Genomic DNA, 25,949 nt, shown 5'->3' with positions numbered 1-25,949 from the left:
GTTTTTGTTTTTAAACCATGGGCTGTAGAAATTACATTTGAAAGCTGATTGGTTGCTAATAATTTTTTTTTATCACTTGTATTTTTATTGAAGATTTTTTCGAGAGAATACACAAAGGGAAGTATAGCAACAGAACAATTGTCAGCGTCAACAATGTTACAGATCATAGGCCAAAGAGCAAAAAAAGCAAGTAAACAGAAAATAAACAAGAAAAAAAAAATAACATAATGGTCAGGCAATATCAAGTCACAGGCACAGTTAAAGCAGTAATGCATCTATTAATGGGGGGGACAGGGGGGAAGGGTCAGTAGGGGGGAGGTGTAATAAAGAGTCCAATGGGTGGATAGGCCAGGTAGCTATGTGTCTGCAAGGAAAGCATAGCCAACCATTGGACCTGGGGTATGCTCATTTCCGGGAGGAGCCTATACCAGATTGAGGCATCCTCGGGGAGAGACATATACCGGCGGGGGGTAGGGAATAGCATCAGGTAATCTTTAAGGGGGGGCTACAGGGAGTCCCGGATTAAGCTGGGAATGGTCCCATAGGTCCCAGACTCGGGAAAACCTAGGCAAAGTAGCATGAACAACAGCGGTGAGGTACTCCATCCTACGGATCTGTTCCAGAGTTTGCAATACCTGTGGGAGCGTTGGCGGGGACTGCGACAGCCATCTGACAGGTATGGCCCGTCTTGCTGCCAGTAAAATATAGCCTAAAAGTTTCTGGACATTGGCAGGCAGGTCAGGAAAGGGTAAGCCTAACAGAAAGTGGATCGGGGTTAAAGGAAGGATAGTGTCGGAAAGTTCTTGTAGATATACATGCACAGAGGACCAAAAAGGTTGGATAACCGAACATTCCCAAAAGATATGAAAAAGAGATCCACTAGCCTTCTGACATCTCCAGCAGAGTGGGGAAACCCGGGGGTCGTATTTATTTAGGAGCTGTGGGGTCCTGTACCAAAACATTAGAATTTTATAGATTGTCTCTTTCTGTTCTACACATCGAGACGATTTAGAGGCAGTCTCCCAAATTTTCAGCCATTGGGGGGTGGTAATAGTCTGGCCAAGAAGCCTAGACCACTTGTGCATGTAGAGGTGACCTGGGCCAGAAAGAGAGGGAGAGGCCTGTAGGTATTTGTAAATTTCAGAGATAAGTTTCTTTTGGTATGGACCTTGGGAGCAAAGAAGTTCAAAGGGGGTAGGGTTATTCAAGGTAAGGGTGGGGTTTTTGGAGCTAAAGTAATGCCTGATTTGAAGATAGGAGTAAAACAAACCCTTGGGGACCTGAAATTTACGTTGAAGATCAGCGAAGGATAGAAGCGAACGTGTAAGTGGATGTACCAGGTTACGAAGTTGGAAAACTCCCGCATGAGTCCAAGGAAGCATGCGCGAGTAAGACAGGCTGTCCGGGATGTCAGGGTTGAACAATACGTTTAATAATGGCGAGCACAGAGAGGCCAGGGAGAAACGTTGGGCACATTTCCTCCAGACAGAAAGGGTAAAGAGCATGGGGCGCAGAGAAAGGTTCCTTAGTTTATGAATGGAAGTTTCCAATTCTGCCCAAATCAACGAGCAGGGGTGGACCGGAGCAGTAATGGTCATTTCAATGTCAGACCATACACTGGATGACATCCTATGTGACCATACTATGACCGGTTTCAAGTGTGTAGCATAATAATATTTAAGGAGGTCCGGGGCCCCCAGTCCACCCCTAGCTCTGGGAGTGAGCAAAACGGAACTAGCTATCCTGTGGGCCTTATAGCGCCATATAAAGTTAAGGAAGGACCTTTGAGTAGCTTTGAGTTGGGGCATGGGAACGGGGATCGGTAATGTTTCAAATAGGTATAAAAGTCGTGGCATAATAGACATCTTCAGGACATTGATGTGACCCAAGAGGGAAATGGGAAGTAAGTCCCATTGTCGCAAGAGTCGGTGGATGTCCCGAAAAAGCGGTGGGAAATTAGCATGGTATAGGCCAGAGTAGGAAGAGGTAAGGTTAACCCCTAGATATTTGAGGGAGTCCGTACACCAACGATAAGCGTAATTGCGCTGCAAAGGGGCAAGCTCTACGGGGGGAATAAGGATAGGTAGAGCTTCTGTCTTGTTAGTGTTGATCTTATATCCAGAGATCGAGCTAAATTGGTGCAGGAGAGCATGTAGACAGGGAAGGGAGGTGTGGGGTCTGGTTAAAGTCAAGAGGATATCGTCAGCATATAGAGACAACTTATACTCTGTTTGGCGTAGTCGTACCCCGCGAATGTCAGGATGGTTACGGATAGCCGCTGCCAGGGGTTCCAGACAGAGAATAAAGAGCAAGGGGGATAGCGGACAGCCCTGCCTAGTACCATTACTGAGGGAAAAGGATGATGATAAGTAGGAGGATAGTTGAACTTGCGAAGAGGGTCTGGAGTACAGTGCCCTCAGGGCGGCGACAAATGGACCTGCAATGCCAAAGTGAGAGAGCGTAGCAAACATGAACGGCCAGCTGAGTCTGTCGAACGCCTTTTGAGCGTCAAGGCTCAGTATAAGGGCTGGACGGTTCGTTTTGTTTAATAAGTCAATCAAATCTACGGTACGTCTAGTATTGTCTCCCGCATGTCTAGCCAGTACAAAACCGACTTGGTCCTTGTGGATGAGCTGCGGTAGTAAACGGGACAACCTATTTGCCAAGATCTTGGTGAAAATTTTGTAATCGGAATTTAGGAGTGCAATAGGCCTGTAATTATCCGGGAGGGAGGGGTCTTTACCTGGTTTCGGGATCACAGATACATGGGCATGAAGAAACTGGGGGTCAGGAACGGTGCCCTTCAATAAGGAAGAGAATAGGAAAAGAAGATGCGGACTCAGCAACGGAAGGAAAGTTTTGTAGTAGGAGTAAGGTAGGCCATCAGGGCCAGGGGCTTTTTGGGTGGGGAGATTCTCCACTACCTCAGCTAATTCCTCAGGGGAGATAGTGGAATTTAAAGATGGGAGGTGGTCAGGGGAAAGCTGGGGGAGGGGCAGTGATTCCACGTAGGAGTTAAATTTCTCCTGGGTGAAAGTGTATTGATCATCAGCGAGTAAACAGTTATACAGCTTATGGTAGAAGTTGCCAAATGTTTTAGACATTGTAAGAGGGCAGTACGTAGAGGAACCGTCGGGCTGTTTAAGGGAGTCAGGATAGGCTTGGAAAGGTCTAGGTTTAAGTTTGTTTACTAGTATCCGGTGTGGTTTGTTAGAGTACTCGTAAAACTTCTGCTTTGACCAAAGGAGGGATTTGTCTATCTTCTGCAAATCAAATGATCTAAGGAGGTTGCGTAAGCGGACGACAGTCCTAAGTCCTGACACGGTGGGAGAAGAGAGCAAACGGTCCTCGGCCTTGCGAAGCCTGAGAAGAGCCGAGGCTCTTTGGTGCGTAGCGTCCTTTTTGAGTCGGGAACTTATTGCAATACAATGTCCCCTGAATACAGGTTTATGTGCCTCCCACAGAGTCGAGGGCTCGGAGACGGAGCCAGCGTTAAGCTCAAAATATTCAGTAAGGGACGTGGTCAGTTGAGCCTTAGTCTCAGGGTTACGCAGAAGGGTCTCATTGAGGCGCCAGTGACAGGAGCGGGGGAAGGTCGAGGATAGGGAGAGTTCCAAATGGACAGAGGAATGATCCGACCAGGGGACAGGATTAATTTCAGAAGATACTGCAGCTGTCAGGAGGGGTGTGGAGATGAAAAAATGGTCTAATCTAGAAAAAAGTTTGTGAGGGTGGGAGTAGAAAGTATAGTGTTTCTGAGTAGGATGTTTAATTCTCCATATGTCTAATAAACGTCGGGTTCTGATAAGTCTGCGGAACGATTTGGAGAGGGAGTCAACATTGGAGGGGGTTTTAGGGGGGAACAAGACATGTTTGTCTCTACCAGGGGACATGACCATATTAAAATCTCCACCAATCACTGTAAAAGGGTGTGCATACTTATCTAACATGTCAAAAACAGCACTTAGGAAGCGAACTTGACCAGAGTTGGGAGCATATACATTTAGGATCGTGATAGGTTGAGGCTGAAACATGCAATCCAGAATAATAAATCTTCCCTGGGGGTCCAGGTAGGTAGATTGGATTCGTAACGGGCAGGAGCGGCCAATCAGGATTGCCACGCCCGCCTTGCCAGATGGGTCCGAAGCCAAAAAGGAGGTCGGAAACGTTTTGCTGGCAAATTTAAGGGAACCCCCAGGACGGAAGTGTGTCTCCTGGATCAGTATCACGTCCGCCTTAGATGCTTTAAACTCTTTCAGAGCTAACCACCTCTTTTGAACAGAGTTTAAACCTTTCACATTACAGGTAAAAAATTTCAATGACATAGCAAAGAAGATTGGAGAAAGAGCGGAGAGAGAAGCATGGAACAGTCAGTGGAGGTTGGGTCCCAAGCAGTAGGGAGGAAGAAGCAAGAAGAGCAAAAGAAACGAGAGAAAAAGAGAGAGCCTGACATTTAGGTAAATAGTGGCGTGACCATAGTATTGACAATGACATACATCTAGAAAATCGCGGCTGTCGGCCTTCAAGGAAACCAAAGGAGACCGAGGCCTGACTAAAAAGAACTTCCCAAGAGGAACTTGTGTAAAAGTGAGCGGTGTCACAGAGATATGTGAATCACCGGAAAAAAGCTGTAGACAAAAACCAAAAACAGTAAAAAAAGCAAAAACAGGCAGCCTATGGGGAGACTGCATGGGCAGCAGCCAGAAAAAAAAAAGAAGAAAAAAAAAAAGAAAAAAGAAAAATAAAAATGACATCCGAAGAGAAGCCTGGAGGAGAACAACCTCCAGGAAGCCCAGGTCCGAGCCCGGGACCAAAACAGGGGTCACGAGGACCACCTAGTGTGGGGGGGGAGGAGCCCTTAGGCCACCCCCCCGCCTTCCATAGCTGGAAAAAACGAATTCAGCCAGCTGTCAAAAAGTGAGCCCACTTTCAAAAAGTGAACACAGCAACCGTGTAAGAGAAAACAGGGTGAATAATAATACAACAGTTAAATGGTAATACACTAAAGTTGCAAACAGTAGCAAAAAAGGGCATTAAACAGTGAGCAGTGCACCCCTTGGGTGTCAAGGGATAAGGGTGGGGGATCCACCATGGTATTATAACATAAAACTGCATCATGGAAAATCTAACAAGGCCCCATCTAGGGGGGTAAGTAAGCTCAATCCTGTCCCGGTGCAGTGTTCCTCAAGTCGGGGGTCTGAAGGAAGGTCTCCGTTGAGGGGTGAGGTTGGATCTAGAAGGCTTCGGTCGAACTGGGGTCCATATCCGGGCAGGAAGTGCGGACGGCCGAGGTGTAGAGGGAAGCAGAGCAGGTTCGTCATCTGGGAGAGGAGGGAGGCCAAGGCTGCACAGGAAGGCGTCGCACTCATGTAGATCACGAAGAGAGAATTGAGTGCCTTCACGGGTAACCGACAGGCGGAAGGGAAAACCCAATCTGTATGGAACCTTGTGGGTCTGGAGATGGAGCGTCAGGGGATGCAGGTTTCTTCGTCTTGTCAAAGTAATGGGTGAGAGATCATTGAAGATTTGAATTTTGGCACCTTTAAAGTCCAGCTTGGATTGGTTACGAGTGGCGAGTGTAAGCGCTTCCTTGCTGTCAAAGTAGTGGAACCGAACCACCACGTCCCTTGGGTTTGCACCTGCAGGGGGTTTAGGCGCCAGTGATCTATGGGCCCTGTCTAAACGCCAATCAATATCTGGAACTTGGGGGGCCACCACGTTAAACAGGCTTAGAAGGTAGGAGCGGAGATCCCTGTCCTCCACTTTTTCAGAAATGCCTCTAATCCGCAAATTCTGCCTGCGTTCACGATTCTCGAGGTCTTCTTGTTGCGTTTGGAGTTGAGAAACGGAGTGTTTAACAGCGGTGTTATCTTCCTCTAACACTTGAACATATTGGACCAGTTCATCAAATTTAGTCTCTAGGGTGTCCGTACGGCCGCCCAATTGGTCAATCTCACCCCTCAGCTCTTTGGCAAGCTTCCCAATTTCCTGAGTTATGGAATGAGTGATAGCTTTGAGCAGGGATTGGAGCTTAGCGTCTAGGACATCTGCCGTCAGCAAAGTGGGGGACCCCTGGTCTGGGGTGGGTGAGGGAGTGTCCAGGCAGTTCAAATCTGGTTCATGGCGAGTAGAAGGGTCTAAGGCAGGGTCTCCCTCCAGTTGGGAGGAGGGGATGGATTTGTGTAGATAACGGTCCATGGTGGATGAAGTTTGGGGGAGAAGTACAGAAGCGTAGGACTTTCTTTGGTCTCCTATCTTCCCCATGGGGTGCACGATCGGGCTGAGTAGGTGAGGATGCGACTCCCGGGGGTAGTAAAGCTGCAAGTTGCTGAGAAGGAGCCTCAGGAAGGCGAGGGTTGGGGCATGGCCCCAAAATCACATGGTTGCCATAGGATGGGGGGGGTTCACATATTCTGGCAGTTAATAGGCCTGGGCAGATAGGCACAGGAATAGATGGGGGGGACAAGGAAGGTTCGGGGGGGTGGGGGCAAAACAGTCAGTCCAGGTGGACGTGGGGGGTAGCAGGGGCCCAGGGGGGGGATAAAGAAAAGGGGGGGGTAGTACCTGTTAAGATGGCAGTACACTGCATTGTGTAGTTGTTGAGTCCAGGTGGAGGCAATAACAACAGGGAAGAGCAGTGCGAACTCCTCCAGGGACTTCCGGCAGGTTGCACCACAGATGGGGGGGGGCGAAGATAGATGCTACCCCCCTCTATAGTAGTCCCCAGCACCTCCGCTTGGCAGGTGGGTCGACTAGGCCCGAGGCCTAAAGATGGCGGCCGGCCGCTTGTGAAGGGGGCTGTGCAGTAGGCCTCAGCGCGGCCGGAGTTTTCGGGGGCGGTTCAAGCCACCCTTGCTGGACGTCCTTACCTCCGATAGCCATGGAGGGTCGTCAGCCGCGTCTCAGGGCACCCGGGATGGCACGGAGGCCCGGGGACAAAGAAGGCCGCAAGATGGCGGCGGCGGTCCGGCGGGTAGGAATAGGCCGCGAGCCTGGATGGGGCTCGAGCGGCCGGCGAGACTCCCAAAAACCTCCCCGGATAGCGCGGGAGGGCTACGGCACCCAGCGGGGAAAGTCCAGGGCTCTCTCCCCTCACGGATCGTCCCGATGGCGGCGGATGAAGCGGCGGCTGTGTCGGAGCTCTGGCACAGCACGTCCGCTTCCGTCGACTTCCGGAGCTAATACATTTTTACACTTTTCATACATAGATACTCAAATGCCACGTACACGCGATCGGAATTTCTAACAACAAATGTTGGATGTGAACTTGTTGTCGGAAATTCCGACCATGTGTAGGATCCATGGGACATTTGCTGTCGGAATTTCTGACAACATACATAGACACTCAAATGCCGCGTACACACGATCGGAATTTCCGACAACAAATGTTGAATGTGAGCTTGTTGTCGGAAATTCTGACCATGTGTAGGCTCCATCGGATATTTGCTCTCGGAATTTCTGACAACATACATAGATACTCAAATGCCGCGTACACAAGATCGGAATTTCCGACAACAAATGTTGGATGTGAGCTTGTTGTTGGAAATTCTGACCGTGTGTAGGCTCCAACGGACATTCGCTGTCGGAATTTCTGACAACAGATGTTTGAGAGCTGGATCTCAAATTTTCCGTCAACAAAATCCGTTGCCGTAAATTCCGAGCATGTGTAGACAATTCTGACGCACAAAATTCCACGCATGCTCAGAATCAAGCAGAAGAGCCGCACTGGCTGTTGAACTTCGTTTTTCTCGGCTCGTCGTACGTCTTGTACATCACTGCGTTCTTGGCGTTCGGAATTTCTGACAACATTTGTGTGACCGTGTGTATGCAAGACAAGTTTGAGCCAACATCCGTCAGAAAAAAATCCACGGTTTTTGTTGTCGGAAAATCTAATCGTCTGTACGTGGCAATAGAGTTTATATACAGATACAGAAACTCGGAAGCAGAAAGAAAATGTATCTGGTGTAATAGTGATAGTGCATAGATACCTCAATACCGGGCCAATTCTAACACTTCTCATATACATGTAAAAATAAACTTTTTTTTCACTAGAAAATTACTTAGAACCCCCAAACATTATATATATTTTTTTTTAAGCACAGACCCTAGAGAATAAAATGGCGGTCATTAAAATATTTTATGTCTCACAGTTTTTGCACAGCGGTCTACAAAGGCAGTTTTTGTGGAAAAATTATGGTTTAGCCACTTTCTTACTGGGTACTTAAACCCCCTTTCTGCCCAGGCCAATTTTTAGCTTTCACGCTGTCACTCTTTGCCCTTGTACACACGGTCGGAGATTCCGACAACCAAATCCGTCGGATTTTGTCAGACGGATCTTGTCCGAAACTGTTGCATACACACGGTCAGACAAAGTTGTCGGAAAATCCGATCTTTCAGAACGTAGTGACCTAATTTCGTTACGATGGGACTAACGTAGTCCCATCGTAACGAAATTAGGTCACCACGTTCTGAAAGATCGGATTTTCCGACAACTTTGTCTGACCGTGTGTATGCAACAGTTTCGGACAAGATCCGTCTGACAAAATCCGACGGATTTGGTTGTCGGAATCTCCGACCGTGTGTACAAGGGCAAAGAGTGACAGCGTGAAAGCTAAAAATTGGCCTGGGCAGAAAGGGGGTTTAAGTACCCAGTAAGAAAGTGGCTAAACCATAATTTTTCCACAAAAACTGCCTTTGTAGACCGCTGTGCAAAAACTGTGAGACATAAAATATTTTAATGACCGCCATTTTATTCTCTAGGGTCTGTGCTTAAAAAAATATATATATAATGTTTGGGGGTTCTAAGTAATTTTCTAGTGAAAAAAAAGTTTATTTTTACATGTATATGAGAAGTGTTAGAATTGGCCCGGTATTGAGGTATCTATGCACTATCACTATTACACCAGATCCTTGCAGCCTAGTAGCCAATGGCTTTGATGTAGGAATTTGATCTGAGCATGCGTGGCACTTTGTCCGATCGGAATTCTCTACACACGATCGGAGTATGTCCGATCGGAACAGTTTGTCGGAAAATATTTCCAGCAAGTTGGAAAATTTGGTCCGATGGATATTTTGTCGGAAACAGTCTGATGCATACCACACACAGTCAGAATATCCAACAAAACGGTCCAATAGGACACATTCCGATGGAATCTCCGACCGTGTGTACAAGGGCTTTGAATGACAATTGCTCAGTCATGCAACACTGGACCCAAATTACATTTTTTTTTTTTTTCACATAAATAGAGCTTTCTGTTGGTGGTATTTAATCACTGTTGGGTTTTTTATTTTTTGATTAAAAAAATAAAAAAAGACTAAACATTTTGAAAAAAATAACAGTTTCATAGTTTGTTATAACATTTTGAAAACAGGTAATTTTTCTCCTTCATTGACGTGCGCTGATGAGGCACCACTGGTGGGCCCTGATAGGTGGCTCTGATGGGCACTGAGAGGTGGCACTGATGGATACTGATGGGTGGCACTGAAGGGTACTGATGGGTGGCACTGATGGACACTGGTAGGTGACACTGATAGGCAGCACTGATAGGTGGCACTGATGGGTATGGATTGGCAGCACTGATTGGCACTGATAGGTGGCACTGGTGGGCATTGATAGGTGGCACTGGTGGGTATTGATAGGTACAAGAAAAAGACAACTTCTCCTGCGTTTTGGTGTCCCGTTCTTCAAAGAGTGATACCGACAGTTTAAGATGGTAGTGTCAAAAAGGTCTTGCAGCCCTCCTTAGAATATTGGGTATTCAAATACTGGAAAAACAAAACAAAAAAGGAAGGCGCACTGACCTAGTGCATTACCATAAAAAAGCTTTATTCAGAACAGAACAAATAGCAAAATGGCTACTCACAAGCGAGTATTGATAAAAGGCATGATCAATACAAATGGATCCATCGCATCAAACATCGACACATCCAGATCTGATGTCAGGTAGATTGATTGATGAATGCCCCAACGTAAATGGCTGGCGCGTTTCAGGGGAGAACCCCTTTCTTCAGAGCCAAAACAAGCAATGGTTCCTCGCTGGAGGTCGCACTGAGTTATGGAGGTGAAGGAGCTCCAGGGATCCAGTGACAATCGGGTCTGAGAGTCTAGTGAGAGACTGGGAGCTTGGTGAGTGAAGACCTACAGTAGAGTGCGAAAAGAAATATCTGTGTTACCAATAGTTAAGTAAGAGCCAGGAGTGTCAGCAGGGGACCTGAGAAGAGGAAGATCTGGTCTGCTCTGTGCAAAATTATTGCACAGAGCAGGTAAGAATACCATGCTTGTAATTTTAAAAAAATGTAGCAAGGTCCCATACCTCCAAATGCCTAATGGTGATCTCCAGAGTCAGGGATAGCTGACATCCATCTTTGTAGAGTGGGTTACAAGGTATGGTGGGTGTGATGCAAGATGGAGTGATGCGCACCAGACACTTTCTGAATGCAAAATAAATGTATTGTCTCTTAACAGAACTGTGGGAGAGTGGGTTAGGGCCAGGACACCCTTAGGTAGATGCAGTGTTAATTGGCAGACTCTGAGACTTCTATAGATAGACAGCTATACGGGGGAAGGCCTCCAGATGGATACCACTTCTGTATAGGTAGGACCACTGTCTGTCTCCTATGGCAACACATCTTGTAGTGGTCACTAAAGTTTTCATCCCTTTATTTTTATTTAGTCTTTTGAAATACTATTTTGTATTTTTTTTTTTTTTACTATTTTTTTGAATAGCCCCGTTGGGGGGCTTTGGTGAAATATCAGTTGTCTAAACAGACCTCTAATAATTCACTTTCGAGACAGAGAAATCAGACACAGTCCTCGATTTCTGAAGCCTCAGCTGCACAGAATATTCATTCAGACAGGAATAGCTCTGTATAGAGCTTCCCCTTCATTCACACACAGGAGCATAGGAAACATAGTGGATGCACGCACGAGTGCCTTTAAACCAGGAAGTATGTTGCGGAGCCTGGGGCTGACATCCACCTTCTGCCTTTAGAACTACTTTAATTGCATTCACCAAAAATCTGTCTATTTTTGTTACAATCCTGCCTCCTATGGGACAAAGTGCATGTAGTACTTTGTCCCATATTTCTAAGGGCTTTCTAAACATAGTCATAAGTACCGACTTGCCCTCCTCCCCTCCTGTCTAACAGCAGCTTTGAAGGAGACAGCTGGTTCAAAACTGCAGCTTGTCTCGACTGTGAACACCTTCTACAGACAATAAGTGGCAAGAGGAATGCAGAGGGAGGGGGGACATGTCAGCCTCTGCATTATTTAATGCCAATAGCGCCCGTTTTTAAAAAATATCTGTGCAAGTAGTTCTTGCTGCAAGTCTGCACTTGTATCCACAGCCCCAACCACCCACACTGAAAAATTAGCTAGATGCATGTGGTTGCCAATAATCCTAATGGCATGCCACACGCACAGGAAATCACATCCACAAGGGGAACTGCACTGCACTTGCACTTCCGGTTGTGGGCTGCATTTGTAGAAATGGTGCAGGGAGCTTTTCCCTGCATTTTTGGAGGCACGGCAGCCCATTCAAATGAATGGGCCACCATGCCCATGCAAAACATGTCTCACAGAGCTGAATCTGGCCTAAGATGGCGTACAGAGATAGGCAGAGTGCTTGTCTCTGTACACTGTGTAGTAGGGTGACTTTTTAGCCACTGCTATCCCCTCTCCTCTCCACCTGTTGCTGGTGCCGAGGATGCTGTCAGCTTCCCAGCCAATGGCTCCTATATAACAGTTACTCTAACAACAGGCAGAGCCTGATGCTGGACCTGAGGGACCAGTTCCCCATCATGACCCATTATTGTGATTGACAAGCACTCGGCAATGGGTGGATTTTGTAGCCAATAGCAGGCTATCTATTGGCTATGGAACCTGCCCACTCTCTGCTATTAAGGTAGGTGGACCTGATGTGGAACTAATGTCTGAAAGCTCATCAGGCTTATGCCCTATACACATGGTCGGACTTTCCAACGACAAAATCCGTCTGATTTTTTCCAACGTATTTTGGCCCAAACTTGTCTAGCATACACACGGTAGCACAAATTTTTCGGAAAATCTGATATTTCAGAACGCGGTGACGTAGAACACGTACGACAGGACTATAAAAGGGCCAGTATCCAATAGCTTTCATCTCGTAATTTATTCTGAGCGTGTGTGGCACTGCATGCTCAGAACACATGATCGGAATTTAAACAATCAGATTTTGTTGTCGGAAAATTTTAGATCCAGCTCTCAAACTTTGTGTGTCAGAAATTCCAACGGAAAAAGTCCGATGGAGCCCACACACGATCGGATTTTCCGTCAACACGATCCAGTCGCACATTTTCCGTCGGAAAGTCCGCCTGTGTGTACGGGGCAAAATCATGTACCTGTTTCTGAAGGATACATCAGTTTGGTGCAAGCACATGAGTTTGTGGAGGCACAATGAAATTGTTTACCTGTGCCAGCAAAATGGATGCCACCTCTCCCTTAAATAGGTTCCGTTTACAAAATGGCCAATGTCCACACTAGGGATGAGCCGAACACCCCCCGGTTCGGTCCGCACCAGATCTTTCGAACGGACCCCAAATTCGAACGAACTTTAGAACCCCATTGACGTCTATGGGACTCGAACGTTCGAAATTAAAAGTGCTAATTTTAACGGCTAATATGCAAGATACTGTCCTAAAAAGGGTTTGGGGACCTGGCTCTTGCCCCAGGGGACATGGGTCAATGCCTAAAATGTTTTAAAAAATGGCCGTTTTGGCGGGAGCACTGATTTTAATGATGATTAAAGTGAAAAAAAAAAGTGAAATATTCCTTTAAATATGGTGCCTGGGGGGTGTCTGTAGTATGCCTGTGAAGTGCCACGTGTTTCCAGTGTTTAGAACAGTCCCTGCACAAAATGACATTAAACAGAAATAACATCATTGAAAACTGCTTGCGGTTTTAATGTTATATCTGGTTCCTGCAATATGGTTGAAAACCATTGAGAAAAATGGCATGGGTAGCCCTCCCTGCCCATTACCAGCCCCTTTGGGTCTTGTACGCATATCAAGGGGAACCCTGTACCCATATTAAAAAAGTCAATGCGTGTGGCCCCCAGGCCCTATATACTCAGAACAGCAGTATACAGGCGGTGCAAACAAGACAGGGACTGTGTAGGTTTGTTGTGTTAAGTTGAATCTGTTTGTAATTTTCAACTGGTACATTTTTAAAGTGTAGCTCCAGTCAAAAAACTATTTTTAAGCTTTTTGGAAAACATAGGGAAGGGTTATCACCCCTGTATAATATGTCTTGTCGTCCATCTTTTTTCATCTCACTTGCTGTTGTCTCCTTCCGTTTGCAAGTAGGAGATGTTTGTAAGTTGGATGTTTGAAAGTAGGGGCCTGCCCTATATGCTCTGCAGAAATAGCGGAACAAGGTGTTGGTTTTGCCACAACATTGTAAGCCCTCAAAGTGACTCTTGCTGGGCGCTGGAGTGCCCTGCTGTGAACGATTATATCAAGAATTGTAATTACATGCCATTGTTGAACAGTGGTAGAAAAATTGACCTTTGGTGGTTGTGGTGCTGGTGCCACAACACTATAAGTCCTCACAGTTACTCTGGGTGGGCACAGGAACGGGCCCTCCTGTGAAATATTATATCAAGAATTGTAATTACATGTCCCTGTTAAACAGGGGCAGAAAAATTGGGCCTTAGGCACTGGTGCTGGTGCTACGACACTGCAACCTCTCCCATATACTCTAGTTTTATTGCAGGAATTAGCCCTGCTGCAAAGCATTGCATCAAAAATTGTACTTAAACGCCCCTGTTAAACAGGGGCAGAAAAATTGGGCCTTAGGCACTGGTGCTGGTGTCACGACACTGCAACCTCTCCCATATACTCTAGTTTTATTGCAGGAATTAGCCCTGCTGCAAAGCATTGCATCAAAAATTGTACTTAAACGCCCCTGTTAAACAGGGGCAGAAAAAGTGGGCCTTAGGCACTGGTGCTGGTGCCACAACACTGCAACCTCTCCTATATACTCTAGTTTTATTGTAGGAATTAGCCCTGCTGCAAAGCATTGCATCAAAAATTGTACTTAAACGCCCCTGTTAAACAGGGGCAGAAAAATTGGGCCTTAGGCACTGGTGCTGGTGTCACGACACTGCAACCTCTACCATATACTCTAGTTTTATTGCAGGAATTAGCCCTGCTGCAAAGCATTGCATCAAAAATTGTACTTAAACGCCCCTGTTAAACAGGGGCAGAAAAATTGGGCCTTAGGCACTGGTGCTGGTGCTACGACACTGCAACCTCTCCCATATACTCTAGTTTTATTGCAGGAATTAGCCCTGCTGCAAAGCATTGCATCAAAAATTGTACTTAAACGCCCCTGTTAAACAGGGGCAGAAAAATTGGGCCTTAGGCACTGGTGCTGGTGTCACGACACTGCAACCTCTCCCATATACTCTAGTTTTATTGCAGGAATTAGCCCTGCTGCAAAGCATTGCATCAAAAATTGTACTTAAACGCCCCTGTTAAACAGGGGCAGAAAAAGTGGGCCTTAGGCACTGGTGCTGGTGTCACGACACTGCAACCTCTACCATATACTCTAGTTTTATTGCAGGAATTAGACCTGCTGCAAAGCATTGCATCAAAAAATTGCAGCAGAAAAATTGGGCTAATGGCATCACCCAGAACCAGAAATGTTCTTCCAACATATCAGCGGAGGAGGAAGAGGATAGACAATCAACATAACAGGACAGTCACTCAGCATCAGCATAGGCAGTCTTGAAGGGATGTGATATTTCAAAAAAAATTATTCGGTTACATCAGCTTCAGGTGCTTGGTAGCTGTGGGTGATCCAAGACTGATTCATCTTGATGAAGGTCAGTCGATCAACTGATTCGGTGGACAGGCGCACCCTGTGATCGGTAAGAAAGCCACCAGCAGCACTGAAGGTGCGTTTCGAAAGAACGCTGGATGCAGAACAGGCCAGTAGCTCAATTGCATACTGTGCAAGCTCTGGCCAGTGATCCATCCTCAAGACCCAGTAAGCCAGAGGATTTTCGGTGGGAAAGGTGTCCAAGTCTGACCTTGCCCCTAGGTATTCCTGCACCATGTAAATCAGACGCTGGCGATGGTTGCTGGAACCGATCATACCTTGGGGCTGCGGACCAAAAAATTGTCTGAAAGCATCAGTCAGACGGCCACCTTCTCCACCGCTCCTTCTGACCAATGTCTCAGCAACACGTTGTCCAGGACCAGGAGTTTGTAACCTCCCAGTCTCTGGGAACGCGTTGCACAGACCTTTCTGCAAGGCCTCCCGGAGATGTCTCATCCTCTGCTCCCTCTGCGATGGCAAGATAAGGTCAGCAACCTTACCCTTGTACCGTGGATCAAGGAGAGTGGCCAGCCAGTAATGGTCCCTCTCCTTGATCCGAAGAATACGAGGATCCTTTCGCAGGCTTTGCAGGATCAGGGAGGCCATGCAGGGTAGGTTAGCTGAGGCATTCGGTCCGGAGTCCTCTGGGTCACTAAGGGCAACATGATCCGCAGCTACCTCCTCACAGCCACGTACAAGTCCACGTGTTTCTTGGGACTGTAAATCATCCCTACAAGACTGCTGCTGCTGATGCTGAGTGCCAGCCTCCACCTCCATGCTGACACAATCATCCTCCTCCTCCTCTTCTTTCTCCTCTTCCTGTGTGATGGGTGGCACAGCAGGAACACTGTCTGGATAAAGGGGGCTTTGAGAGGCAAGGAAGTCCTCCTCTTCCTGCCTCTGTTCTGCCTCAAGTGCCCTGTCCATTATTCCACGCAGCGTATGCTCCAAGAGGTGGACAAGAGGTACAGTGTCACTGATGCATGCACTGACACTGCTCACCATCCTTGTGGCCTCCTCAAACGGTGACAGGACAGTGCATGCATCCCTGATCATGCCCCACTGGCGTGGTGAGAAAAAACCGAGCTCCCCTGACCCTGTCCTGGTGCCGTAGTCGCACAGGTACTCATTGATGGCCCTCTGCTGCGTGTGCTGCTGCTGCAGCATGGCCAATGTTGAGTTCCATCTGGTGGGCATGTCACATATAAGGCGGTTCTTGGGCAGGTTCAACTCTTTTTGGAGCTCAGCCAGCTGAGCACAGGCATTAAATGATCAGCGGAAATGCACACAGACTTTCCTGGCCTGCTTCAGTACATCCTGTAAGCCGGGGTACCTGCCCAAGAACCGCTGCACCACCAGGTTAAGGACGTGAGCTACACAGGGCACATGGGTCAGTTGTCCCTGTTGGAGGGCGGAGAGGAGGTTGGTGCCATTGTCACAAACCACCATTCCTGGCTTAAGCTGGCATGGCGTCAACCACCTCTCGGCATGCCCCTGCAGAGCTGACAAAACATCTGCCCCAGTGTGGCTCCTGTCCCCCAAACAAACCAGCGCAAGCACGGCATGGCATAGTTTTGCCTGCGTACTTGCGTAGCCCCTGGAACGCCTACGGAGCACCGCTGGTTCTGAGGACAGAGCACTGGAAGAGGCCATGGAGGAAGAAGAAGAGGAGGGGGTGGAGGAGAGAGGTGTGTCACAACCAATAGTAGCATTTTGGAGGCGTGGTGGTGGAACAACCTCCAACACTACTGCACCTTGTCCTGCATCCTTCCCAGCTGCCAGAAGAGTGACCCAGTGGGCCGTGAAAGACAGGTAACGTCCCTGTCCATGCCTGCTGGACCATGAGTCAGCGGTAATATGCACCTTACCGCTGAACGCCCTGTCCAGCGAGGCAAGGACATTGCCTTCCACATGCCGGTAGAGAGCCGGAATCGCCTTCCGTGAGAAAAAGTGGCGTTTGGGGACCTGCCACTGAGGAACCGCACATTGTACAAACTCACGGAAGGGGGCCGAGTCTACCAACTGAAAAGGCAGCAGTTGAAGTGCTAGCAATTTAGCCAAGCTAGCATTCAACCGCTGGGCATGTGGATGGCTGGGAGTGAACTTCTTTCGCCGGTCCAGCAGCTGGGGCAGAGACATTTGCCTGCTATAATCGGACGTGGGTGTACCGCTAGCAGAGTTCCCGGAAGCACTTGGCTGTGACACACCTAATTCTACACCTTCATTCCTCTCAGAGCAGGTTTCAGAGAGGACTGAAGGTCTAGTGGGGTTGGAGATGCCAGCTGATGAGGAGCAAGGAGAGGTCCGCTTTGTTCTTTGGTGTGGGTCTTTGAGGTACGCTTGCCAACGAGCTGTATGGCAGGTCAACATATGTCTGGTCAAGCATGTGGTGCCCAAGCGGCTGATGTTTTGGCCAAGCGAGATACGCTTGAGACATATGTTGCAAATAGCAGCGGTGCGATCTGATGCACTCATCTCAAAAAAGGCCCACACCAAAGAACTTTTAGAATAACGCGCAGAGGCAGCGCCCTGCACAGGCGGAACTCTGCGGTGTGATTCAGTTGGTGTGCTGCCCCTAAGCTGGCCCCCGGAGGGCATCCTGCCTCGTTGGACATGTGCTTCCTCCTCCTCCTCCTCTCTCCTACCAGGCACCCACTTGGAGTCAGTGCCCTCATCATCCCCTCCCTCTTCATCGCTGTAGCAAACCTGGCAGTATGCTGCAGCTTGTGGAACATGACTGCCAGATTGCTGTCCTTCTTGAGCATCCCCTCTCTCTGCGCTCACGCTAATGCCTTCCTCTAGCTGAGTGTCATCATCAGAGCCCACAAAACACTGGGCATCCTCCTGGAGCATGTACCCAACACTGTGCTCAAAGAGTTCAGGAGACTCCTCAGGAGGACGTGGTGGGTCTAGGGAAGGAGTCACTGATGATGACATTGAGAGGAGGGAAGACGATGCGTTGGCAGCTGCTTTGCTAGTACCCTGAGACTGGGTGAGAGAGGATGAGGAGGATGAAGAGGGCTTGGTCCTCCACTCTACCAAGTCGTTGGCATGTTGCGGTTCAACATGTCCAGCTGCCGAAAAGAAGGACAAGCGTGTCCCATGGCCACGTGCTGATGACAATGCACCGCGTCCACGACCAGCACTGTTGTCTCTAGACACAGAGCCTGCTTGCCCTCTTTTATCGGCTCGCGCCTGTCTGCCTCTCCTTGCTGGCCTTCCAGACATGGTAATGGCCTGAAGGGAGTTGGGTAAAACAGCAGTGTAATGGAGTCACACAACACCCACTAAGCCCTGCAGATGGCTCTATTAGAGAACAGCAATAAACGGTAGATACAGGTGTATATTGTGCTGGAGTCACACAACACCCACTAACTCCTGCAGATGCCTTTATTATAGAACACCAGAGATAAAGGGGTATACTGTAATGGAGTCACACAACACCCACTAAGCCCTGCAGATGGCTCTATTAGAGAACAGCAATAAAGGGTAGATACAGGTGTATATTGTGCTGGAGGCACAAAACACCCACTAACTCCTGCAGATGCCTTTATTATAGAACACCAGAGATAAAGGGGTATATACAGATGTATACTGTGCTGTGCTGGAGGCACACACAACTTCCAATAACTCCTGCAGATGGCAAGTGGGCTGAAATAGAGAAGAGCTATGTAGGTGGATATAGCGGTGTGTACTGGGTACAGAGCACGCAGACAGCACGCACAAGCTCCTAACACTACTGACTGCAAGCTCTATTATAAAAGATAGATCACTAGCTATTTAGGTGAGGTGAATATAGCGGTGTATACTGCGGTCAGGGCACACAGACAACAACCACTACACAACAGCAAGATCGAAAATCGGCCGAAAACGATCGGTGTGTACTGTGTTGAAGGTACACAGAACACCCACTGACTGCTTCAGACGCCAACACACTACACTAGGCCGCCGCGCTGGCGGCCTTATATAGTGTGGGGCGTGTACTACACAGCCTGAGCTATGATTGGCCACAGGCATCCTGCCTGTGGCCAATCATGGCTCTCCTCGCTGCTGGCGCTGTGATTGGCCAAGCATGCGGGGTCACAGTGCATGCTTGGCCAATCATGAGCCAGCAAGTCACTGCGATGACGCAGTGCATTGTGGGCCATGAGCGCCACACGAATTTGGCACCTACGGCCCATAACGTTCGGAATTCGCCGAACGGGCGAACAGCCGATGTTCGAGTCGAACGTATGTTCGACTCGAACACGAAGCTCATCCCTAGTCCACACATAGGTATATATGTTTTTAAATGCATTTGCTTTCCAGAATAGGGTAATTTTGTGGTAGTTTCTCCTATTCTGGTACTTTAGGGCCTCTAAAATGTGATTGATGGTCAAGAAATCAGATGCATAATTTTTTCCTCTTGAAAGCCGGAAGTTGCTCTTTGGATTTCAGGCACCTTTACATGGATGGTGAAAAGGTCTCACACGTGGTATTCCCACCCATACTTGAGAGGGGAAGCAAATTGTGTTTTGGGGTGTAATTGTAAGTATGCCCATCCTGTATATAAGAAATATCAAAAAAAATCTTAAAAAAATAGAATTTACTTTCCAAATTTTCCACAAAAAAAAGTGGCAAAAAAAGATCTTCAAGCATTCAATGTGTCTGCTTACCTAAAGGGTGCTTTTATTTGGGGGGGGGGGGGGGGGGTGTTTGTATTGTCCCTGCATTTCAGGGCTTCAAAAAATGTGACCAAATAATATACACTTTTTGGTTATTTTTCACCGAAAAAAGAAAATGTAGCAGGGTACACGTTAGTCTAAATTTATAGTGAGTGAGATGGAAGGGCTACATGATTAAAGGAAGGAGCAGGTAAGAAAAAAAAAATGTACAGGGTGAGGGCATAGGTCTTACCTCATTGGGGGATGAAGATTAGATGGGCTTGGTTGAGCCGAAAATGTTGTTCAAGCAAGGGTGCTGGCTGGTAATTCATTACGAAAAGTTCAGGCGAAGAAGAAGTTTCCCCTCCCACCCTCCCTTGACTTGCGTTTGTTGTTAGTCCATGGTTGTGGGAGGTATTATTTAAACAATTGTGTATAGGCAATGTATGTTTGTCACAGAAGCTTGACAGGGCAGTTAATGCTTTAATTGTTTCAAAACTGAGGGTGGGGCATCTGTGGTATGGTACTTCCACTTGGTTATCGGTTGTTCTCCCTGGAGCTACAGTAGGTCCTCTGGGGAAAAAAGTAAGCGTTTGAGTTTGTAATGTCTTGCTGGTTGGGGTGTGGCAAAGGACATGGGTGAAGCTAGTAATAATGGTGCCCAACAATGAACACCTAAAGACCCCTTCTGGTTGCACTGTTGAATTTGTTTTGTGTTATGTTAATATTATTTTTATTTTTTTATAAATAAGATGATTCCTGTGGCTGCTTAAACTGTTGTCGGTCAGTCTCTGTTATTAGTTAAAAAGGCTATTAGCGAGACCAAGGTTGTCAAATAATTTTGTCATGAGCAATACTATTTTATAACAAAACGTAAGGAAAACTGTTTTTAGTTACAGTGGGGATCGAAAGTTTGGGCACCCCAGGTAAAAATGTGGATTATTGTGCATAACAAAGCCAAGGAGAGATGGAAAAATCTCCAAATGGCATCAAATTACAGATTAGACATTCTTATAATATGTCAAAAAAAGTTAATGCTTTGGGGTTGTATTGCAGCCAGTGGCACAGGGAACATTTCACGAGTAGAAGGAAAAATGGATTCAATAAAATTTCAGCAAATTTTGGATGGTAACTTGATGCCACCTGTGAAAAAGCTGAAGTTAAAGAGAGGATGGCTTCTACAAATGGATAATGATCCTAAACACACCTCAAAATCCATGGGGGATTACATCAAGAGGCGTAAACTGAAGGTTTTGCCATGGCCTTCACAATCTCCTGACCTCAACATTATTGAAAATCTATGGATAGACCTTAAAAGAGCAGTGCATGACAGACAGCTCAGAAATCTCAAAGAACACTTTTGTAAAGAAGAATGGGCAAAGATACCTCAAACAAGAATTGAAAGACTCTTGGCTGGCTACAAAAAGCGCTTACAAGCTGTGATACTTGCCAAAGGGGGCAGTACAAGATATTAACTCTGCAGGGTGTCCAAACTTTTGCAGACGCCATTTTTTTGTTTTCTGTAATTTTGAAAGTGTAAATGATGGAAATAAAATCTAACTTTTTTTGACATATTATAAGAATGTCTAATCTGTAATTTGATGTCATTTGGAGATTGTTCCGTCTTTCCTTGGCTTCGTTATGCACATTAATACACATTTTTACCTGGGGTGCCCAAACTTTCGATCCCCACTGTAAGCATTTTGGCATTGTTTTCCCTTTTTCTAAAAAAAAAAAAAAATAAATAAAAAAAAACAGTGACTAGTAAATGCCACCAAACAAATGCTAAATCTGTCTCAAAGGATAGTATAAAATTCTTTTGGACACACTGTTGCATGGCCAAGTAATTTTCAGTTCAACTCTCACAGGACCGAAAACGAAAAATTGGCTCAGACAGAAAGTCCTTGTACACACGGTCGGAAATTTTGACGGAAAATGTCCGATCAGACCGTGTTGTCGGATAATGTGTGGGCTCCATCGGACTTTTTCCGTCGGAATGTCCGACCAACAAAGTTTGAGAGCTGGATATAAAATTTTCCGACAACATGATCTGATCGGACTTTGTCCGATTGTTTGTAGAGAATTCCGATCGGACAAAGTGCCACGCATGCTCAGATCAAATTCTCAAAAAATCTAGAAAAAAAATTAGATCAAAATCTAAAAAAAGACTTATGCCCCGTACACACGAGCGGACTTTTCAACTTTCAAAGTCCGACGGACTGATTCCGTCAGACTATTCGATCGTGTGTGGGCTGCAACGGACTTTTGATTCACCAAAGTCTGACGGACTTTAGAATATGGAACATGCTTCAAATTTTTCCGACGGAACTCCGCGAGACCCGGTCCCTTCGAAAAATTTGCTTGTGTGTATGCTATTCCGACGGACTAAAACCAACGCTAGGGCAGCTATTGGCTACTGGCTATGAACTTCCTTATTCGAATCCAGTCGTACGTCATCACGTTCGAATCCGTCGGAGTTTAGTGTGATTGTGTGTGGCCAAGTCCGCTCAGCCGAAAAGTCAGTCAGAACTCTGTCGGAACTCCGGCAGAACTCCGGCAGAACTCCTTCGGAAGTCTGTCGGACATAAGTCCTCTCGTGTGTACGGGGCTTAAGACTTACCGGTGACGGTATTTCTAAGAGCCTTTCAGGACAACCCCGGAGAGAGTGTAGCTCCACCTTCTTCTCAGGAAACACATGCCAGCTAATAAAAACTCCTCCCCTTCCACCACAGCTGCACGTATTGTGGACTTCCAACAACTGTAAAACAAAGCACAGAAAACCCCACAACCATGATAGATTCTTAATATTACTATTAAGATTAACCTAGGGAGGGAAGTATCGGTTGTCCTGAAAGGCTCTTAGAAATACCGTCACCAGTAAGTCTAATTAAGTCTCGAATCACCTTTCAGGACAACCCTGGAGAGGATGACCGAGAAAACTTACCCTAGGGTAGGAATACTGCCTGCAGTACCTTCCTGCCAAAGGCCTGATCTGCAGCAGACAGTAAATCCAGATGGTAGTGCCAGAGAAACATCGAATAACTGGACCAAGTGGCAGCCTTGCAAATCTGTTCAGGTGTCGCACGGGCCTTTTAGCCCAGGAAACTGCCGTAGATCTGGTAGAATGAGCGGCAATACCTGAGGGAGATGTTTCTCCTTTTGCTTTATAGGCTTTTGCTATAGCCAGGTTAAGCCACCTACCCAGCGCACTTTTTGAAGCTTTCTCCTTGCGTGGGCCTAAGAAGACTACAAAAAGGCGTTTGACCTTCTAAACTCCTTGGTCATCTTGAGAAATTGCAGCAAACATCTTCTCACGTCTAATGTGTGGAAAGCCTCTTCCCCTGCATTGGCTGGAGTTGCAGAAAAGGTGGGCAACACTATTTCCTGCAACCTATGAAAGGCTGAAGATACTTTGGGTAGAAGCGCTTGGTCTGTCTGAAGGACCACTCTGTTTGCAAATACCCTTAACCACTTAGCAACCGGCCCATAGCCGAATGACGGCTACAGGATAGTTGCTTAACCATGGGAGGGCGTACTATGACGTCCTCCCAGAATAGACGCGCACCCAAGAACTTCCGTGACCGTGATCATGATCATGGTGCTGATCGTGGCCGTTTACCATGTGATTGCTCCGTCAAATGACGGAGCGATCACATGTAAACAAACCGGCATAATTTACGGTTCCTCTCCTTCCAGTGTGAGCAGAGAGGGGAGAGATTGGTGGCAGCAGCGATGTGGGCTGCATGTGTAGTGCCCACAGCGCTGCTTAGTGACAGATCCATCGATCCATTCATCCATGCTCACCCATCCATACTCTGCATACCCAGCCATACTCTGCATACCCATCCATACTCTGCATGCTCTGCATACCCATCCATACTCTGCATGCTCTGCATACCCGGCCATACTTTGCATACCCATCCATACTCTGCATGCTCTGCATACCCAGCCATACTCTGCATGCCCAGCCATACTCTGCATACCCATCAATACTCTGCATACCCATCAATACCCTGCATACCCAGCCATACCCTGCATACCCAGCCATACCCTGCATATTCTGCATACCCATCCATACTCTGCATACCCATGCATTCTCTGCATACCCATCCATACATACTCTGTATACCCATCTATACATACTCTGCATGCCCATCCATACTCAGCATACTCATCCATCCATCCATACTCACCCATCCATACTCAGCATACTCATCCATCCATTCTCATCCATACTCAGCCTGCTCATCCATCCATCCATCCTCAGCAATACTAATCCATTCATCCATCCATGCTCAGCCATCCCATCCACCCCCATTCATAATTAGCTGTACCCAGCCATACCCAAGCGTCCACAGCAATACCCACCCATACCCAGCCGTACTCAATCGTACTCAGTCATACCCAGCCGTACTCAGCCATACCCAACCATGCTCAATCATACTCACTCATACCCAGCCATACTCAGCCATACCCAGCCATATTCTATCATACTCAGTCATACCCAGCCATACTCAGCCATACCCATCCATACCCAGCTGTACCCAGCCATACCCGGCCTTCCTCAGCCATACCCAGCCATACTCAATCGCACTCAGCCATACTCAGCCACCCCATGTATAGTCAGCTATACTCAGCCGTACCCAGCCATACTCATTCATGCTCAGCCATCCCCATCCATGGATCATCCATCCCTATTCATGCTCATCCATGCCAGATCCATGCCACTACAGTGCCTCACAAAAGTGTAATAGGTAGTCAAATTAGATTTGAAACTTATGTCCCTAGAACAACTGATGGTGCTCCCTGCATGTTGGTCCTCTGTATGTGGCCACGCTGTGGAAAAGTCTCACACATGTGGTATCGCCATACTCAGGAGGAGTAGGAGAATCTATTTTGGGGTGTAATTTTTTGGTATGTACATGTTATGTGTTAGAAATATTGTGTACATGGACAACATTCTGTAAAAAAAAAAAAAAAAATGCGTTTTCATTTTCTTTACACATTTTCCAAAAACTTGTAGAAAAAAATGACACGTTCCCATTGTCCTGGTTCTCCAGGGCCTTCAAAAATGTAAGAGGTAGTCAAGAAATGATATGTGTAATTTATGCTCCAAGAACGCCTGATGGTGCTCCCTGCATGTTGGGCCTCTGTATGTGGCCCCACTATGTAAAAGTCTCACATGTGTGGTATCGCCATACTCAGAAGCAGTAGTAGAATGTGTTTTGGGGTGTAATTTGTGGTATGCATATTCTGTGTGTGTGAGAAATAACCTGCTAATATAACAATTTTGTGAAAAAAAGAAAAGAAAATCTTGATTTTGCAAAGAATTGTGGGAAAAAAATTACAACTTAAAAAAACTCACCATGCCTCTTACTAAATACTTTGGAATGTCTACTTTCCAAAAAGGGGTCATTTGGGGGGTATTTGTACTTTCCTGGCTTATTAGGGTCTCAAGGAATGAGATAGGCCATCAGTACTTCAGGTGTGATCAATTTTCAGAGATTGGCACCATAGCTTGTGGACTCTATAACTTTCACAAAGACCAAATAATATACACCAATTTGGGTTATTTTTACCAAAGATATGTAGTGGTATAAATTTTGGGCAACATATATGAAGAAAGATTACTAATTTGCAAAATTTTATAACAAAAACGAAGAAAAATTTATTTTTTACTGAATTTTTCGGTCTTTTTTCTCTTTATATCGCAAAAAATAAAAAGCCCAGCGGTGATTAAATACCACCAAAAGAAAGCTCTATTTGTGTGAAAAAAAGGACAAAAAATTCAAATAGGTACAGTGTTGTATGACTGAGTAATTGAGAGCACCAAAAGCTGAAAAATGGTCTGGTTATTAAGGGGGTTTAAGTGCCCAGTGGTCAAGTGGTGAAGAAAGGTTCTGTAACCACCAAAGCTTGTAGCTCACTAATTCTCCTCGCTGAGGTGATGGCCACCAGAAAAATTGTTTTGAAAACCACATTCTGTAGGGAAGCTTCTAGTAAGGGTTCAAAGGAGCTCCCGAGAGGCCGTGCAAAACGGTAGACAAATCCCAACTGGGAAAACCTCTAAGGGCTACTGGCCTACTTCGAGCGAGAGCCTTAAAAAATCTAGAAATTAAAGTTTTTTTTTTGATAATGTCTTTTCAAAGAAAACTGATAAAGCCGCCACCTGAGTCTTCAGGGTGCTGGCTGCCAGACCCTTCTCCATTCCCTCATGGAGAAACTCCAGAACGTACACCACGCTCCTAACTTGGAGGTCTCTGGACGCACACCAGGAATTACATTTTTTCCAAACCTTCACATAAATTGCCTGCGTGACTTCTTTCCTGCTAGACAGCAGGGTTTTTACCACCTTGTCCAAAAGTCCCTTTGGTTTCAATAGGTCCTCCTCAGAAGCTAGGTGGTTAACTGCAAAAACTCCACCTCCGGATGGTTCACTGCTCCCT

The 25,949-nt window shown here is 46.6% G+C and overlaps 1 protein-coding gene across 2 annotated transcripts in view; it reads left to right on the top strand.

Moving 5' to 3' along the window:
- LOC143974844 (alcohol dehydrogenase 1-like) overlaps nt 1–25,949 on the top strand; it is a 217,699-nt gene that overhangs the window by 687 nt on the left and 191,063 nt on the right. The gene's annotated exons all lie outside the window — the stretch shown is intronic.

The sequence above is a fragment of the Lithobates pipiens genome, unplaced genomic scaffold (genome assembly GCF_037356315.1).
Source record: "Lithobates pipiens isolate NorthernLeopardFrog02 unplaced genomic scaffold, aLitPip1_a1.2 Scaffold_13, whole genome shotgun sequence".
In the NCBI taxonomy this organism is placed as follows: domain Eukaryota; kingdom Metazoa; phylum Chordata; class Amphibia; order Anura; family Ranidae; genus Lithobates; species Lithobates pipiens.
Note: the sequence above shows the minus strand (reverse complement) of the source record. Positions and strands in the feature narration are given on the sequence as shown.